This window comes from Phoxinus phoxinus (assembly GCF_949152265.1).
Source record: "Phoxinus phoxinus genome assembly, chromosome: 7".
Taxonomy (NCBI): domain Eukaryota; kingdom Metazoa; phylum Chordata; class Actinopteri; order Cypriniformes; family Leuciscidae; genus Phoxinus; species Phoxinus phoxinus.
The window spans coordinates 38129746-38150032 of record NC_136882.1 but is presented as its reverse complement, the minus strand read 5'-3'; the positions used below and the strand labels follow the sequence as shown (position 1 = coordinate 38150032).

The 20287-nt window shown below is 36.5% G+C and overlaps 1 protein-coding gene across 3 annotated transcripts in view; it reads left to right on the top strand.

Annotated features, from left to right (window-relative positions):
• Positions 1-1509: 1509 nt before the first annotated feature.
• The window catches only part of map3k13 (mitogen-activated protein kinase kinase kinase 13), a 56659-nt gene continuing 37881 nt past the window's right edge, over positions 1510-20287 (top strand). For 2 of the 3 annotated variants that reach the window (XM_079618379.1, XM_079618378.1), the window contains exons 1-2: positions 1510-1600; positions 18316-18393. The gene's annotated coding sequence lies outside the window, so the exon portion shown is untranslated. The remainder of the gene's footprint in view (positions 1601-18315; positions 18394-20287) is intronic. The other variant, XM_079618380.1, reaches the window with a different exon arrangement.

Here is a 20287-nt window from a genome sequence, read left to right as displayed (position 1 = left end):
CGTTTGTTCATCTCGGCTCTGTTTTCATTCGTGAAAATGAAATATGCTATTATTAATATATGGTGTAAATTACGTTCTTTATTGTTGTTATTTCGTTGTTTTTTTTCTCTTTCCCAAAACCCCGCCCAGAACAAAATGATTGACAGACAGAGGGCGTTTCTGATTGGCTAAACACGCACGGGGTGGGTTCATCCTCCGATGCTTTTATGAGTGGTTTATGTCAGGTAGCAGCGGCATTTTATGTGTTGTACTACAGCACATGTACGATTATTTGCATGTTTCTCAAGCAGGAACATCTGTAAATGTGTGTTGTTGTGGTGTCTGCTGTCGATCTAGATTCTAGGGACAGTTTCGCTTTGCATGTGATGATCGCGCGCTGATTGGTGGACGCGTGGGGCTCGCGCGCAGTATCGGTTCCACGCCCTTCAGCGTTGAAAGAGCCCACGCGCTGCTTTCACTTCAAGTAAACATGCTGTGTAAAAATTCCCTGAAAATACCAAACTGAAAACACACAAACCTGACCATAGGCGATTGCTTACTCAATGCACGCACTTCATAAAAAAACAAAATACACGAGCGGTGTCGATTCGCTAATGAATCATTCATTTGACTCGGTTCTTTTCAATGAATTTGTTGAACTAGCTGACAAATCCGGTCCGAACGATTCTTTCATGGATATGTATTTCCTTGATGTTTTGTACTGTTTAATAAAAATTAAATAAATAAAAATCTAGAAAAAAATACTATTTCATGAACGAGACTGAATCGGTCAGGTTTCACATTTGCGAGTCGTAATAAATTAACTTTTTGTGGTGGAACGAAAAGTAGCCTATTATATTACATTAATTAACAACTAGCAAAAATAATTACAAATTATAAACGTTGCTGGTAAATGCCTTCCAGTTATATCAACACATACGAAAACCGAGTTGGTTTTAATAAACAGTATTTTATTATATAATAATAACATGCAAAACAAAAAATCAGCTGACATGACTGTTTTTATTTCCCGTAAATGCATTATATATTTAGGTTCTAAATATCTTTATGAATCACAGCTGCAATAACACTGATAAACCTTAAAAAAATAACTGCAATATGTGCTTTTGGAACGCAGAGATAGCGTGATAACATAAAAGAATCACTGAATCGGTTCTTTGATACCAACTGTTTGAAAGAACCGGTTCGCTCAAATGAATCAGACTTCCCATCCATAATAAACACATACTGTGCACAATACAATCTAAGCGAAGTGTGGAATGGTGTATGTGGAAAATATAAATGTAGTGTGCACAATGTTTAGAGTGGATTTAGTCTAGCCGCAATAAATTAAGAATTAGCGAGTAAAACGAGTGAAGGCAAGAAGAATGCGCTGTAAAAAATAAATATTCCGCACATTTACACGCGTTTGTGACAGACCATTGAGCATCATCGGCTCGAGGACGCGGCTCTATGAATGGGAACGCGTTTTTTTGTGATCTATTTTTATCCCATCGCTGGTGCAGGTGCACAGGAAGTGACGTGTGCGCTCACGAGACTCGCATTAAAGCATCGGGATTAGATCCGAGGACAGTCGAGCGGAGAGCAGCCGAGTTAAACGGTAGGATTTCATTCCTTCCTTTTATATATCGCCTGTTTTGGGGTTTCGACCCCTCATATTTGCTTGTGGGATGAACGCTGACATATTTTGCGCGTTTAATCGGTTTGTTTATGTGTGTGTGTGTGTGTGTGAGAGTGAGAGAGACGAGTGTGGGTGATCATCGCCTGATGCGATGTAGAAAAATCCGCACAGTTGTTTTACAAACACCAGTTCTTGGTTTAAAACATGTTAAATCACAATAAAATTTTAAACGGCTTCGAAATACATAATTTACATAAAAAATAATGAGTTGCTTCAACCAATTTTTGGGTCAAATATGGACAAACCCAACCGTTTTCTTAAATTCTTAACGTCAAATGTTTACATTAACATTTTAAACCTAACGGTAAGGTTTGTCCATATTTGACCCAAACATAAATTGAAACAACCCACTATTTATGTCCACTATTTTTATTTTTAGAGTGATTTAATGTCCTTTGCTAAAGAGCTATTGGCCAAAATCATAACGTAAGCTGTCTATCGTGTGTTTATATATGTGTGTATATATATTTAATCTGCAGTTCTGACGTCTATGGGCCATTGAACGAGAGGACGCTAGTTAGATGATGCCTATATTTGTTTTTCTGCCAAGAATGTGACTTGTCCCGCAGCCTCGATGTGCAGATGCACCGGCTGGAACAAAGCTTTCACATCACAAACTGACCAGCCTGATTGTTGTTGGAGGATATAAACAAACCTTCCCATTCTAGTCTGCTTAAACCAGGCTGGCAGATCGCGATGAATAGACGAAATCTGTTTGCAATTGCTGTTTTGTTTTTGTATGCTGTTGTTAAGTGTATAGCAGAGACTCGCAAGGGTTTTATTTTAGTATTTGGTCCCACTTTATATTTAATGGCTTTAAGTACTATGTACTTACATTGAAATTAATAATTTGATACAATGGACTTATTGTGTACATACATGTTTTTACATTGTACTTATATTTTTTAAAATACCTGCATGTAATTACAGCTGTAATTAATGTATGTAATTACATTTGTAATTACACTGTTGACCCTTCCCTTACACCTTAACCCACCCTTAAACTTAACCATACCACCACACCTGTCCCTAACCTTACCCGTATCACATCTCAATAGCAGCAAAAGTGTTTTACATTAAAACATGAACACAATAAGTACATTGTACTTATTTTTCGATGTAAGTACATAGTACTTAAAGCCACTTAATATAAAGTGGGACCGGTTATTCCTATTGTGACAACTTGCCCCGCTCTTCCCTGCTTGGTTGCACATCCAGATAACTCTGATAGACTGAGAACAGCATGAAACTAATGTAGTCAGCAGTTATTTTGGCATCCTCTACCAAAGTTTACAGCCTGTAATATAATTAAAGAAGCTGATGTGTTGCTGAAACGAGCTTTGCTTTACATTCTGTTCGTTTTATTTAACCTCGTAAAGCCTAACATATTAAATAATAGTCAGATATAGGACTGAATCTTTTTTTAAATAGAACAGTGAACCTTTAGACAAAATATACAAGAGTTTGCATATGTTTTGTATCACAGTTGATGCATCAGGCGTTTATTATGGCTCATAGTGAGAATATGGAAGAAGAAAAAACACTTTAATTTTATTCAGAGTCCCAAACTAAAGAAAATATGCAATTTAATGCAAATTCTGATATTTATATGATCTCCAATCATATCTTAAGATGATATTTAATGCTTAGTTTTATGATCAAAGATCTGAATAGTTTCAAAGTATATAATGCAATGCAATACAACGATGATTGAGAGATGAACAAATAAACGTTCTCAAAAGCTGATGGATCATATTTGATACTTGCATTTAAAAATAATTTTTCTAAAAAAAAATTACAGAATGTATGAATAATAAAGCACTTTTTTTTTGCCTTATTCCAGTTAGTGTCTCGAAATATTACAATATAAATGTTATTCTTATGTTAATTTTATTAAAGTTTTTTCACAGTGAACCACGAGCTGAAGATGAACTTTTAAAAGGGCTTTTATTTGCTGAAAAATAACATTCAGACGACAGAAGGCATGTAGTAGATTGTGTGAAACAGGTTTTTCAGCAATGTTTTGTTCATTTAGAGCCCTTAGAAATTCAAATTCATGTATTAACAGTAGTTTTATAGGGTTATGGTTGCAAAAATATTAAAGAATGCAGTTGGTAATGTAGTTATGCATTCTCTGCTTTACCATAAGGGGTGATTATAGATATGAAATATGATACAGTATAGGTTTTCTTTGGTCAGTTTTCTTATTCGAGTCAACTACTGTCATGGTGGAGTAATAGTGAGAAGAGAATCTTGTTGAGCATGTTCAAGTCAGCATGTTTATTGCAAGCTATTTTAATTATAACTCATTTGGTGTAATGACCAGTTTTAAGTGCATGAACACAATTGCGATGTATTGGACAAACATTTGTGCACTTGTGTAAAGTATGCATCTAAATGTCCACGTGTGTGTGTAATGAGACCGCCTGTCTGTCCCGCATCAGAGACCGAGACGGGTGCAGTTACAGGTCACTCTCTCCAATTTAGCAAATGTGTGTGTTCCTCGTTCTCCTCTGCACCTCTAATTAAGCAAATGCAGCCTCTCACACTCGAGACGCCTCTCGGCTCCGGCTCAACCTATTATCTTTGTTTTTTAAGTGTGATGGAAGGAAAGTGGATAGTTGGCACCCGCGAGCAAACGTGAGATTGCAAATGTGTGAGGGATTTTGCAAGGGCAAATTTACATAGACCCAATTTAATGTAATATGTAAAATAGTTCTTATGACGTGTCCAGTCTATATGTGACCCTGGATCACAAACCCAGTCTGGAGTCGCACGGGTATATCTGTGGCAATAGCAACTATACATTGTATGGGTCAAAATGATAGATTTTTCTTTTATGCCAAAAATCATTAGGATATTAAGTAAAGATCATTCTATGAAGATTTTTGTAAATTTTCTACCGTAAATATAAAACATGTATTTTTATGAGTGAATGCAGCACAATCGTGAACATAAATTATGCACAACTTTAAAGGAGATTTTCTCAATGTTTTGATTTTTTGCACCCTCAGATTCCAGATTTTATCTCAGCCAAATATTTCCATATCCGTACAAACCATACATCAATGGAAATCTTATTTAATCAGCTTTCAGATGATGTCACAACAAAATTTTACACATTTATGAAGTGTGTGTGTGTGTGTGTTGGTTTAAGGAAGGGGGAACAATTGAGCATAATAGTTTTAATTGAAAATTAAGTGTGATTGTAGTTGTAAAATTGTATATTTTAATGTTTTGTATTTTACTTTTATGAAATTTTGTCTTATTGATCTGCTAAGGGACTACGGGCGGAAAATAGCACTTGTGCTATAACCTGGCACAATGCATCTCTCCTTGTTTTGATACAAGGTTAATGTTAATTTGTGCATTGTCCCTGTTTAAATAAAATGATTCTGAAATGTATAAATCTCAATTTAAAAAAATTGTTTTGTGGTCCAGGGTCACATATATTCCAAGTCCTCTGAAGTCATATGATCCGGTTCGGATATCCTGAAGAATGAGATTTGAGAGAACTATTCCTGTAATGGCCAAAAAGCTGCATATTATCAGTAGGGACATTAAATGGCAATTGAGAAAGAAAACGGATGCATTCGGTCTTAAAGTGACAGTAGCGTAATATTCCTGCGGTCATTAATCCTAATCAAACAGCAAAATACACTTCTAGCTTTAACAAAGATTAATTAGGCCTATATTTAATGTATGCAGTGAAGACTGCAGTGTTATTTTACATTTAATTATTCAGTTTCTGTAGTTGAATACTGTGAGACTTGCCTTAGAAACATAAAGCACTGCTTATTTCATCCGCATCTTTGTTCTGTTGTACATCTATGCTTGGTAGGCTATATGTTTATTATTTTCTATGCAGATTCACTCCCCTACAAAATCACCTCAATCATTCTAGAATAATTAATTCTTTACAGATCGAGTTATTCGAGTCATCTGGTGAAACTGTTTTCACGTCGCAATATCGCAGAAAAACTAAACATCGCAGAATATTATCTGTCAGGTTTGTGAATGCAAAAAGATCGGATTGAAAACAGGCAGAGAGCGAGATGCTCATGTGTCCTCTTATGATTCAGCATCTGATTTCTTATATAATCTCTCCATTGAATCATATGCAAATGGGACACTGAGGGTCTCCTGCACGCTACACTACAGCTGCTCGAAATATATTCAATAATATCTCTCTATATACTGTATAGAAATCCAAAATATGCCATTGTTTCAGGTAGATTCAAAATATTTAATGTAAGAATGAAAAAGCAGGCAAAATCTACGTAGTTTCACACAGCTTTTACTACATTTGCTCAAATTATATTGAATAATTTACATGTATATGCACCAGTACAACAATACAGAGTCATAAACGGCAATATGGATTTTTTTAATAAAACATTTTAAAACATGAAAGTTGCATGCAGAAAACATCTTCACTCATAATGTGTCGTTTACCGAGCGGGAAACAGTATTTATGTAATGGACATGTGGGACACATCGCTGTAATCCTGGAGAGAAAAGCTCTCCTTCTGCTGTTTGATTTTCATAAGCTCACAGCGACTGTCAGGTTTACTTATGTATGTTTATGAGTCTGTTAGTTTCATAAGAGAGAGACCCTGATGCCTGTGTTTTTATCCTGTTTAAGAGCATTCCTGTTCTTCTGGCTCACAGTTGTCCAGCCGGCAGCTTCTTTTGTCCTCTGTGAATGTGAAATACTAAGCAGTGATTGACAGATAAGGGCAGATGCTGATAGTGATATTATCTAGTGAATATTTTTATGGTACATTTCTAAATCTGAAGAGGGAATGATGCAGATCGTGTGTGTTGAGAGGGATGTTTCACCGCTGTAAAGATGAATGTGTATTTAAATTGGGTCATTTATGTTGTAGAAATGTGAAATTATTTTAGAAGTTGGAGACTTCTAGACTGAGAAAAGCCAGAAAATGTATTTTTGGCTCATGTGGATGAAAGACAACAACTCCCAGAATGCACTTGCTTCACTGCCCTACGAGGCCACGCCTACCGGTTACAGAGGCCAGTATCTGAAGAAATGATACCACTAGTTGACTCGAAACTGAAAAGACGCCATTTTATTGTGAGTCGCTGTGACGATTTAGTTGATAAATGAATTTAACCCACTATGGGCGGGTTGAAAACATGCGGGACTCGCTCCTACTACTGTCTGTAGTCTCTCGCCTCTGGCCAGAAAAGCCTCCGCTGACACTAAATGATGATTTTTGCGTCATCTGAGGTTTTTTTCCCAGACACACAATACAGAAATCTCTCGTCTCAGGGGGACATGAGGGAGGGAAGCACGGTCATTCGGAAATACGACCGGGTTTCTACTGATACAAAGCTTAATGCTCATCGGTGAAGTGTCCCTTTAAGCAGAAGAGACCAAACAATAGGTCAATCCCAGGCTTCTCTCATCTCCGTCTCCTTCCAGTCTTTCTCAGAACTCTATTCATCCGTTTCTTTGTATCTTCTGCTTTGTATCTTTGTTTTTTCAGCTCTGTTGACTTTCATTGAAACTCAGTACACTGGAAAAAGGGTGTAAGATTTATTTTAGAAATTACTTGTAAACTTCACAAATGAAAAAAGAAAAGAAACGGCAAGTAACACATTGAAATAAACATGAAATGGTGAAGTAGAAAAACTGAAATATTATTTTCTTGTAATCTTTGTCTTATTTACAACTTTACAAAAATCATTTTTGAGCATAAATCCAGTTGCATTTATGCAAAAATCAAAAAAAGTTCTTTTGAGAACTTATAATTTAACATCAAATTTGTATATTCACTGACGGTTCTCTTGGTTAATGGTCACACATGACATGCAGATAAAATAATTAAATATGATTTTTTTTAGCACGTTTTATTTTATTTTATTACAAATTATTCACTTATTTTAATTTGACATTTACATTTTTTTAACTTTTCATCAAGTTACGAGCCCCAGTTTGGGAAACCGGCACTAGTGGTAAAGAAATAAAACGCATTGGTTTGGTGGTTTTAGGTCCATGTCTACGGCTTTTAGGACATGTATGCGACCGCTAAAAGTTGACGACAAATTAGCTTTTAGCATGCATGCGTATCCTAACAAGTGTTTCTCCTACTACAGTAAAACGATGCAAAATTATTGATAAAATCATCCTGTCCTGCAAATTTTTGGAATAGTATCTGAATGTCCCTTCCCGGTTGTGATGTAGCCTAATCTAAAGGTTATTGGATGAGCTTTTTGGTGTGTTTCTCCCAAATGTTGTTTTTAATAGGGGAAAAGATGGCGCTCACTGCCAGATCATGGGGTGTTTAAAGGGTCTTTGTGCGTTAGACTGAATCCATCAGTTTCAGAGAACGCCGGTCCACCTCCAGGACTATCTCTCGCTCTGACCTCGTGTGTTTCCTCTCATCCCCCTCAGCTCAGCGTGTGTTTTCTCCTGTGGAGTGACATTTCAGTAATGAAGCGATCTCTTCTCTCTGCAGGGCTTGAGCAGTGAAGAGTCCCTCAGAAACTCAAACACTTCACTGGCGGCCCTTCAAGGACAGATCATTTTGAATTGTGCAGGAAGCAGATCCACCAGTTGTTCAGTTCCAGCTCTATAACACAGGATGAACAGATTCAAGTGTTAGGTTACCCAAAAATTACAATTCTGTCATCATTTACACACCCTCATGTCGTTCCAAACCAAAGATTTCATCAAAAATATCTTCATTTGTGTTCCGAAGATGAACGGAAGTCTTACAGGTTTGGAACGACATGAGGGCGAGTAATAGGCTTGCTGCGATAGTCGGTGTTACCGGTGTTACACGGTGTTCGGTCACAACAACGGTTTCATCACTTGCCCACCACGGCACCGCAAAAAAAAAAATGTTTAAAGCGTTAACAATATTTAACGCAAACCGTTCAAGCATAACAAAACTAAAGAGACCGCGCTGTAAGTCCTGCCTATTACACACACACACACACACACACACACACACACACACACACACACACACACACACACACACACACACACACACACACAACCCACAGAAAAGACGCGCGTCAGTATCAAGTTCTCTTTCTGGCTTGTACAACCAATTTTAACCGGTTGGCCGGTCACACGGCTTTCATAGTTTTCAGTACGTGACTGGTGCGGAGACCTGGGGCCTCATTTATAAACGTTGCGTACGCACAAAACAGGCCCTGAGAGAGGCGTACGCCACTTCCGACGCATAAGTTGTGATTTTATAAAAACAAACTTGACGGGAAAATGTGCGCACCTGCACGCAAACTCTAACCCATGCGTACGGACGCTTTGGAGACGGAGCAGTTTGGCGACACCGATGGTGAGCTGGAGTTATGTCTTTTTGGTCACTTTTAGACAAAATCTAAAGAAAATTAGACATATAGGCCTACAGAAAGATAATACAAATATAATTTCACTATAAATATAAAAGCAAATATCCATATGTCCGCGCCAGCGAGCGCGTTTGGCCGTTTAGTATATCAATTTAGTACACCAATCAAATATTGCTGTTTATGAATTTTACTTACACAACTTACGTATTTTTTTTGAAAAACAAAAAGGGACAATACATATTAATGAACATTTTCACAAATGTAAATATGTCAGATTATAGCCTTAGGCTAATTTCCATCTGCAGACCCCTGGCAGGTTGGTGTTACACACAAATTAATACATACATACAAATACACTATATACAAACTATGTACAGAGAGACAAGGACAAGAACAGTGATCACATCATGTTAAAACAAACAATAACAACAAGAATGGACAACAAAAGACATATAGAAAAAAGAAAAGCATCGACTGTATTGCACAAACCACAATTTTGCACATGCCCTGACTGACTTGCGTTAAACATTATGAATCACAGTTCACAACAAATACATTTATTCATGCATACATTTACACCTCCTGAGGGAGTTTTACCAAAAAATATCAAAACTGCAAAAAATTATATATAAAAAATAACATTTAGGTAAACCATTAGTAAACCACCACCTTAGTAGTCGTCTATTGTGATCCATCCTATAGCTGTCAATCTCATTTTCATATATGGGTAAACTGTTTGTTTAAGAAATAAAAATGTCACCCATTTTTTAATGTAGGGTTGAGTTTCCTGAGAGGAGTCTAGTGCGTTTGTAAATCCCACAATCCAACAATGATCGCACTTGAATGCATTATTGTGATTGTATTGTCTTTAAACCAGAGCAGTGCACTAAGCAAACAGGCATTATGACTGTGTGCTCTTCTTCTGAAGGATAAGACTTATTTTGCTTTAGTGTGTGTTTGCTAGTGTATCATACATTCAAGTGTGTGTGTGTGTGTGTGTGTGTCTCCTCCCAGATTTGCGTGCTACTATAATTACGAGCGCCTGCAGCGTCTCATGGGGAGCGCATTAACACACACGAGTGGAGAAATAAAAATCATAGTGCACACACACTTTTCTCCTCTTTTTCTCCTCTTTTCTCCCTTCGCTGCCCTCCTCTCTTCTCTCTGGCTTAGCCAATACATATCTGATAATCACTATTTACATATTAGTAGTATATTTGATGTAGAGTAGCCAGTAAAAAGTTGACACTGAATAAGTATGTCATTAAAAAAATATATTTATTAATATATAGATTTTTATAAATTATATCATAGAAGAAAATTGGATATTTTTTCTGCATGAAAATTATTAGACTTTTTTTTTTATCTTGATGACAAAAAGCTAATTTTTTAATAAAATAGTTCTGATCTGATTTGCTTTGCATCTAACAAAACCCCAATAACAAGCCCTTTTTCACATTACTCCATGTTTCTTCATTACTTGCAATAATATTAGACCGATAATATTATGTCAATAATATTATTCAGTCCTTGCCATCGATGTGCAGCTTGGGGTCAGTACGATTTTTTCTTTTTTAAAGTCTCTTCTGCTCACCAAGGCTGCATTTGATTTAAAAAATATTAATAGAAACTATTAAAAATAGTGAAATATTATTAACATTTTTAATAGCTTTTTTCTGTGTAAATATATGTTAAAATGTAATTTATTCCTATGATCAAAGCTGAATTTTCAGCATCATTACACCAGTCTTCCGTGTCACATGATCCTTCAGAAATCAGTATAATAGAAGCATTTCTGAATATTATCAATGTTGAAAACCGTTACGCTGCTTAACACTTTTGTGGAAACAATTTTATTTTCAGGATTCTCTGATGAATAAAGTTCCAAAGAGCAGCATTAATTTGAAATTTGAAATAATTAGCAGTCTTTTGTAACATTATAAATGTCTTTACAGTGACTTTTGATAAATTGAATGTGTCCATACTGAATAAAAGTATGAATATCTTTAAACGGTATAGTCCTATATAACGCTCAGGTTCTGTTTCTCTCTGCATTAGTATTCATCTCCTCATCCTCTCTGTTCTCGGTGTTCTTCCTCTTGTTTTCTCGGCTCTTGTACTGAGGTGATTGGATGACGTCCAGTTCTCTGTTTTATGCATGTATAGTTCATTTCAGGTCTTTTCCTCTGCAGCATCTGTAATTCCTTTATCTTTTTTTGAGTATTGTGATTTGGTAAAAATGTGCAATATATAAAATAACTGATAATATAAAATTCAGCGGCATCATGACAATCTGCACTTTGTGTTTTGTCTATTAAATGTTATGTAATTGAGAGCACTTTACATGTTTTCAGATCAGCAGCAAATCAGACTTCTAGACTGTTGTGTTGTTGAGTTTATTTTTGTGATTTAGTTCAAGTTGTCGGTCTTGATTCGTAACTCTGATTCAATGATTTGTTTGATATCACTTAAAGTTGTTGTCAAAAGAAAATTTTCGCAGAAGTCACTACTTGCCATTTTGGATAAATGTTTAGTATAAATATCCATCTGTAAATATAGCCGTCTATGAATATTGGGGCATTTGAATATGATTTTTCATTGTTTATTTAGTGACAAACATTGTGGAGAATTTTAGAGTATTTTACTTTATTTGTACAATATATTTGACTTCTTAAGGCCTGTTCACACCGGGACGAATTTCGCGCGCGATATTCGCCGACGTTTAACGCCTCGTGACTAAACAAAGGGCGCCAATGTGAGTGTGCACACCGACGCGTAAAAGCGTCATTTTAAAAAAAAAAACGCCTCGGGTTCGTATTTTTGGTTTGACGCGCCGAGTCAAAAACTATCCGACCAATGAGATTGGCGCTTTTGCTCACGTGTCTGGAGCTTCTGAAGTTGCAGTAAAACACAACTTGGGGGCGCTCAAACACAAAACGGTCTTGCCGAGCGTAACGCGAAGAAGATATACGCCAAGTATAGCGTCTACACTGCCGGGAAGAAATAAGACGAGGAAGATGCCAGACAAGATGAATGTAGAGCTGTTGGTCTCGTTGGTGTCGGGACATAAAGAACTATATGACAAACGTGCCAGCGACTACGCGGGGTATTTCTGTTTTACATTAAGCGCCATCTAATGTCAGGGAATGAATTTGCATGTTCACTCAGCTCATCGTCAGCGAAAATCGCTTGGGTGTGAAGTGAACACAAAAAACGCGTTGAAAAATGCGCGCCGATATTTGTCCCGGTGTGTACGGCCCTTTACATTAACCATTTGAATCTCTTTGACTACAATAACTGGTTGAAATAATGCGTCCTCAGATTGCAGTGTTCCCCACGGTATTTTGTCACGGGGAAACTTGTTTTTGAACCTAAGAAAATTTTAAAGTTAAATTCATTAATCTGGTGCACTTTGGCAGTTCAAAATCTCCAATCCATATTCAGTGTTCAAATCGTCAAAGTGCATTGACTTGTACCTGAGCTTAAAAGGGGACTCAAACCTCTTAACTTGTGATGTGTGTCTCGGTAACACTACCTAATACTACTACTAATAATAATAATATTAATGTTATAATATTATTCCTATGACCTGTATTCCTATTACCATATATTGTAAAACAAATCCAAAAACATAATTAGTTTTGTCCTAATTTCTATACATGCAATATATAATCCCGTGAGCTTTTATTTTGACGGAAACTGCAGCCTTTATTTAGGCGGAAAACAAGTTTACAAACTAATATTCCATAAAGAAAAAACAAGAATTGTCAATTTAGCTTTTTGTCCTCCTAACGCTCAGAATGATCCGTATACTTCTTTATTGGCTGTTTAAGGTTTTGTGTGACTCCACATTGAGCTGCCGGTAGATAACAGAGTCATAGCTCACCTGTGTCCAGACCTGACGAGGCGATCAGCGAGCGCTGTAATCTCAGACTCTGTCTGTCAGCTTCTGGCAGGCCTGACTGAACATGCATGTCTAAGGAGGGCGCGATACACACCCTGAACCCCTGAAGAGTGTGTGGCCACTGGCCACTATCATCTGAACTTTAATACACCATGTGAATGTGAGAGTGTGTTTGATTGAGGGTTTGTGTGTTTTGGCCCTTGCGCCGTTGACTTTAAACCGTGCGTGCATTAACCTCTCGGACAGGACGACATCGGGGCTGTAAACCATAACAGACTCGATAAGGTGTGTGTGTGTGCTGTCTTTGTGTGTGTGTCTGTACTGTGTCTGTCTGTGTGTCTGTGTGTCTCTGTGTGTGTGTGTGTGTCTGTGTCTGATAAATAGATTAATGGATACTTGGATGGAGGGATGATGGATATATGGATACTTACTTGGATGGAGGGATGATGGATATATGGATACTTACTTGGATGGAGGGATGATGGATATATGGATACTTACTTGGATGGAGGGATGGATTGATATATGGATATTTGGATGGATGAATGGTGGAGGGATGGGTGGATAGATGGATGGATAGTTGGATGGATGGATACTTGGATGGAGGGATGGACTGATATATGGATATTTGGATGGATGAATGGTGGAGGGATGGGTGGATAGATGGATGGATAGTTGGATGGATGGATACTTGGATGGAGGGATGGACTGATATATGGATATTTGGATGGATGAATGGTGGAGGGATGGGTGGATAGATGGATGGATAGTTGGATGGATGGATACTTGGATGGAGGGATGGACTGATATATGGATATTTGGATGGATGAATGGTGGAGGGATGGGTGGATAGATGGATGGATAGTTGGATGGATGGATACTTGGATGGAGGGATGGGTGGATGGATAGATGGATAGATAGATGGATGGATAGATAGATGGATGGATGGATGGATGGATGGATGGATGGATGGATGGATGGATGGATGGATGGATGGATGGATGGATGGATGGATGGATGGATGGATGGATGGATGGACGGATGGATGGACGGACGAGTGTGTGTGTATGTGTATCAGTGTATAATGTGTATATATTTAAACACACAGACTACCGGTCAAAAGTGTGGAATAATAAAAGATTTAAAAAAAAATTTTTGGAAGAAGTCTCTTCTGTTCTCCAAAGCTGCATTTATTTGATCATAAATACTGTAAAACAGTCAAATTGTGAAACATTATTACAATTTAAAATGTTTTCTATTTAAATAATATATTTTAACATGTAACTTATCCCTATGATGGCAAAGCTGAGTTTCAGGAGCCAGATATCATATAATAAAACAATGTATTAATATTTCAGCAGTGATTGGTGTTTTAACGGATCATGTGATTGAGCCGTTGGTTTACTGGAACGCGTGTGAACTCATTCCCGTCTTCAGAGTTCTGCGCTTCTCTTATTCATGTTCGGGACACAAGAGCTGTCAGTGTGTGTGTTCCGACCGTTGTGAATTATTAATGAGTGAATGAAACGGAGCCGAGCCATCGCTGGATACTTTACAGCCCGGCCCTGTTGGCTTCAGATGGATTTCAGTCCTTCATCTCTTCTCAACAAAGGACATCTGCATTAGTATGCACGTGAATAAGGCCAAATGTGTCGACTAAAGTTGAACTCGGATGCAGTTTAGGTTTCGTTTGGGTCTAGACCTTGACCTTGAGTCTACACCTCACTTTATTTGTCCTGATAAAGCCGCTTGCTTTGGAAAATGTTAGTGGATCTAGTCTAGTATATTACCAAACCTACACAGATAAAGGCCAGTGTTGTGCTTTAGCTTCAGATGTGTGTGTTGCATTATTTATTGTGCTGAATAAGCGTTTTGATTTGCATGAACTTTGGAATGTGCTCAGATGTGTTAAACAGGACTAGCTTGCTAAGCAAACATGTTTGACACTCCTGTATGTCAGTCTGCTTAGTCAATGTTCATGACCTGTATAGTTCACATCCTTGTTTATAGAATTATTATTCGCAACATCTTTTAAAAAGATTATCAGCTTTATAGAGTAGTAGCCTTTCAAAGCAAATATAACTATAGTTTATGATAAAACATCAGCATTGCAGTTAAGCCTGTGGTGACTTGTCTATCATCAAATGCTATAATGTCAAAATATTTTGCCACTTAGCCAGTTATTTATTTTATATATAACTGGCACTTATAGTTATATATTTTGGCACTTAGCCAGCAATATTTCAGCCAGTTATTTTTTTATTTAATTTTTTTTATTCATGTATTGCAGGATACTGTAATTGGTAGAAAGACATTTGGTTTTGTTGCAAAAAAATAAATAAATAATGCATATTTAACAACTAAAGATAGATCATTGTATTTATTTTTCTTCCATTTGTGCTCGTCTTCTAATGTATAATAATAAAAAATGGCAATAAACTGGTCAGACTCTGTATCAGCCGTCAGATGTCTTTGCTTCGCTGGGTATCTTCAGTTGAGTTTTGGTGTGGCTGGTTATTTCTGCCAGAGGGAAACTAATAAAGCGAGGACTGTTAAATTATGGTAAACTTATTAGAAAAATCATAATTAAGTTGCTCCAGCATCATTAGCACATCCTCAGAAGTAGTTATGCATGCGTTTATGAAGTAATTAACATAAGGTTCATGATTAATTTATAAACAGAACCTGCCAAAATGTAAATGACAGGGATGTGAAAAATTTTTTATGTGTATGTGTGTCAGAATATGTTGCATTTGTAGTTTTGTGGGAAATCTGAACAATATTTTTTACCAGTTAAAAGATGTTTCTAGTAGACTAGACATTCATTTAATGCCATTAGTTGACTAGCACGTTTATGATATTAATTTAATGACTTAATTTGTGTATATATACGCATATACTGGGGAGTGGCATCAGAAAATGGTTTGAGTTTTAGAGCTGAGAAAGAATATCATAACATTACTAATTTGTCTACTTTGCAGAGAAATATTAAACCATAAATGGATGTAAAGTCATGAACACTTGGATATGCGGCTAATAATAGCGCACATTTATCCAGGTTAACGTTAGAGCGAGCGGCCATGTAAAATCTGCTATCGTTTCAAATGATAATCCATATCTGAGGTCGATGAATGATAGGCCAACGTTTGGATTTCCTGTCCGACATATAATTTTTTTTTATTGTTTGTGTTTAATGTTAAAGTAATTATTTTAAGACCATTAAGATTTAGTTTGCTTTATAATATTAGTATTTTGCACATTTTCTCTTTAATTCTTGATACTGTTATGCAAAAAAGAAGACATTCTGGTCATATTCGTTTCTCTAAATTAATGCTGATTTTAATTCGAAAAAAATCTGAGTTATACTCAATTGCAATATTGAAATAAAAATGTTTTGCTTTATTGTAATGAGAATGTTACTTGTGTGCTGAATGTCATAAAAATATCACATTACACAAAATCATAATTATCCTAGAATTATGCTGTATTTTCTTTAGACCAAATTTAATTTCTCATTTCCATCTTTAGATTTTGGGGTGACGAGACGTTTCTTCATTAGTCATACTTTAGGGCAGATGTGAACCTCATTTAACAAAATGTTTTTAATCTTCATTTACAATTCCAGTGATAATATCTGAGCCTGGCGTCAGTCGTGCATGAAGTGTGTCTTTTTCATGTGCTGTGACGCTTTAATTGGGCAGAATGGGGTGTAAACGCGACGGGTCTTTGTCCTGGTCCCTGCAGGGTGTGTTTGAGGAGGTGGGGCTCGTTTGACATGCCACATCCCCCCTTTCATGAGCAGACACACACACACACACACACCCCAGAGGTTTGACATTTAATGATCCGGACATGAGCAGCTGTTCATTAGTTGATCCCTTTAGTGTCCTGACTCCCACAAAATATTCCTCCTTTATTTCCATCCGTGTACCACCTGAACCTCACAATTCAAAACGTCAAGAGCAGATCATACCATGTTTTGACCAGACCAGAACATGTTTGGCAAATGACAGCAACAAACGAAACCATCTAATAAGAGAGAATAATAGTAATACAAAAAATTCCAGCTCTCATATTCATATATATATATATATATGTATGTATGTATATGTATGTATGAATATGAGAATGAGAGCTGGAATTTTTTATATATATATATGAATATGAGAGCTGGAATTTATTTTATTACTATTATTCTCTCTTATTAGATATCTAATAAGATATCTTCTTAGATGTCTTCTTTTTTTATATAAAATAAAATATTTATATTTGATCTGTTCTGATTTTGTCATAAATATAAAATTAAGCAACACTGCAATTTTAGTATGTGTATTAGTTAATTTTTGTATATATATATATATATATATATATATATATATATAAAAATAATATATATATATATATATATATATATATAAAAAAATAATATATATATATATATATATATATATATATATATATATGTTTTATATTGATGACAAAATCAGAACAGATCAAATCTAAATATTTTATTTTATAAAACTTATTCAAAACATTACTGCACAGTTTTATAACATCAAATAAATCTCTTCTGTGTTTAATCTTTAGCGGGAAATGACATCAGGTTCAAGTGACCCAATTCTTTTTTTTTTTTTTTTGGTGCAAATCGGATATAATCCATGAATGTGTAAACAGAATATTGGATTCCAATATTCTCAGATCAGTTTCAGGCCTCATTCAGTGACAGTGTGTGTGTATTATTGCAAATCACACAATTTTCACTTCCTTTTCGGCCTAAGCTTTTCCAGGTGACGGGTCAGGACATCTCCCCTGGGTGGTTTCGCCAAGTGTGTAAATGCAGATATCGGATATGAGTCAATTGTAAAAGATGATGAAAAAAAAAATCGTGTATAGCGTATTCGACAATTCACAATTGGGCATCAAGACCTGTGATGATCATAATGAGCTGCACAAAACATTTCCCAAAATGTTCCCTAACTTGCTGCAGTGCATCTTGTCCTTGTTTTGGACGAGGGATTTTGAACGGTGTAAAACTGCTGAATCTTTAAATACGGTCGCGGTAACGGAGGAGATTTTCACACGTTATCCTCTAAATAATTGACTTCACTGGAGAGATTCTGTCTGCATACAAATGCTTGTGTTTAGGAAGTGTGTCTCTCGTCTCAGGCTTTCTTGTTTCTTGTTTCGATTCGTGGTATTTCAGCGTTCCCTGCTAAACATTAACATGTTTGAGTCTGGGATTCCCCAGCAGACGTTCAGGTGAACACTTGTCATGCGCACACGCTGGCTCAGCTTTAGATTTTTCCTTCGGAAAGTGCGATCAAAGAGTCTGATTACTGACCTCGTGACCTCTGAACTCTGACCCGTCTGTATTTATTATTCACAGGTGCGAAGAGAAGAGAAGAGGAGACACTGCGCTCGGCATCAGAAACACCTCAGGACATGAGCCTCAACTTTTCTGGAGGTAAAAACTCGGACCTTTGTATTATTAATAATGTGCAGCGATGTTACACTAAAAAAAAAATGCTGAATAAACTTAAATTGAGGAAAATTAAGGATTTTTTTTCAAGATTTTTAATAAAAAATGATGTCTTTACATCTTGTCTATTCAGTTTATAGATAAAAATGATGCAAAAAAGCTGAGCTGAATACGTCTCTGATGGTTTAGTAGTGCAATTACTTATTAATAATTAATTACTATATTATTTTACCGTATGTTGGTTTTTAAAATTAAAAAAACATTTTTTTAAGACTATCAAATGACATGGACGATGTTAGTAAAATGCGTTTGTATTAATTTAACCGCGTTGGTTCAGTTGCATCCAGTGACAACAAATCTGATTGCATACAATGAAATCAAGTTGTCATGATATTCAAGAATTGCATTCGCTAATTCAATGAACTAAATTGAACAAGCAGCAAAAATCTAATTTTTGATATGCTGTCTAATGTGGCTCTACATGCTGCTTTTAATTGTGCCCGGCATGCTGGGAATTTATGCGTACCCAGCATGCTTTGCTGTAATCCAGGCTGAGGTCAATGAAAGGAAAGGCTTCAGCAAGTGGAAGTTTCTGTTGTTCCGTTACTTCTGTGTTGTGATCAAGCACAAACTGGGTAGAGTATTTCAGTTTAGAAAGCACTTGCATTATCGTGGACCGGAGTGGTATTTAGTTTTACTCACCAAACTCTATATAACGAGAGGAAGTTTGAGTCTTATTGTATTATTCTATTATTGCAAGTTTTTACAACACTCGCAGCCCAGGTTACAGTTCATATCCGGACCAGAATGAGTGCGTTTCAAGTTTTTATGGACATATTTCATCCACCCTCTAAATTAAGATATTAAGACCTAAATATGAGTTTTGATATTTTACATTTGTAAAAATAAAATAATTCTGTCATATCAAACTTTTGATTTAGATTAATGTCAGTGTTTTGTAATCTCCGATATTTGTGGGTCTTGAGATTGAGCTTGTCTAGGTGGGTCCTGGAATGGAAAAGTTTGGTGACCCCTGTGCTAAAGTAAATGACATAAATGGATGAACGCTGTTACGTTAATGAAATGTTGCACTTGAATCAATTTTAGTGTGTCGGTCTGGCTCTGGATTTCTTGACAAGGTGTTCTGCTGACCTTTCGTAGAGCAGCCAGTGATTACAGGACAGTCTGCATGATGCTTGCAGCGACAGGCGTAACGTTGCACCGAAGCTTGTGGCTCTTCTGAGCAGAGGCTCTTTGAGTTAACAGGATGTTTCTTTGAAATGGGCCTCTGAATTGCAGAAGAAAACAAAACATTGTATGCAATGCGACTGCAAATACTGTTCTCTCTTAATAGACCATTTATAAACGCATTCTATCTCATTAAAGCTACACTGTGTAATTTAAGTTGATTCATAGCAAAAAACACTTTGTTCTTTCAAAATTATATGAAAGAACATTATTTGTGTGTAATTACTTCCACCAACTAATCAAGTATTCTCGTAAGCGTAGAATCTGCCTACGTAGTATGTATTCATTTATAATACATACGAGTGAGTCGCTCGAATGGCGGAAGCCATGTTGCGCCTCCATCTTGAAAGTACATTAGCCAAAGAGGGACATACCTGGGAATTCAAGCTTCGCCTTTCGCGCTTTTACACTCAGTGGCACCGTGACGAATGCGAAGGGGAGATTACTCACGACTGCCGGCAGATTTGAAAGCTGAAAAAAGTTGAAGATGGAGGATAACGTCTATTCTCGAGGACATAACAGAGTCGCCAAGGAAGCGAAAGAGAGAATTAAAACGACAACGCGACAGGCAAATCAACAAGACCAAACTCAATATTGGAGTGGCTTTTCCAAGATGGAAAGAGCTCATGAG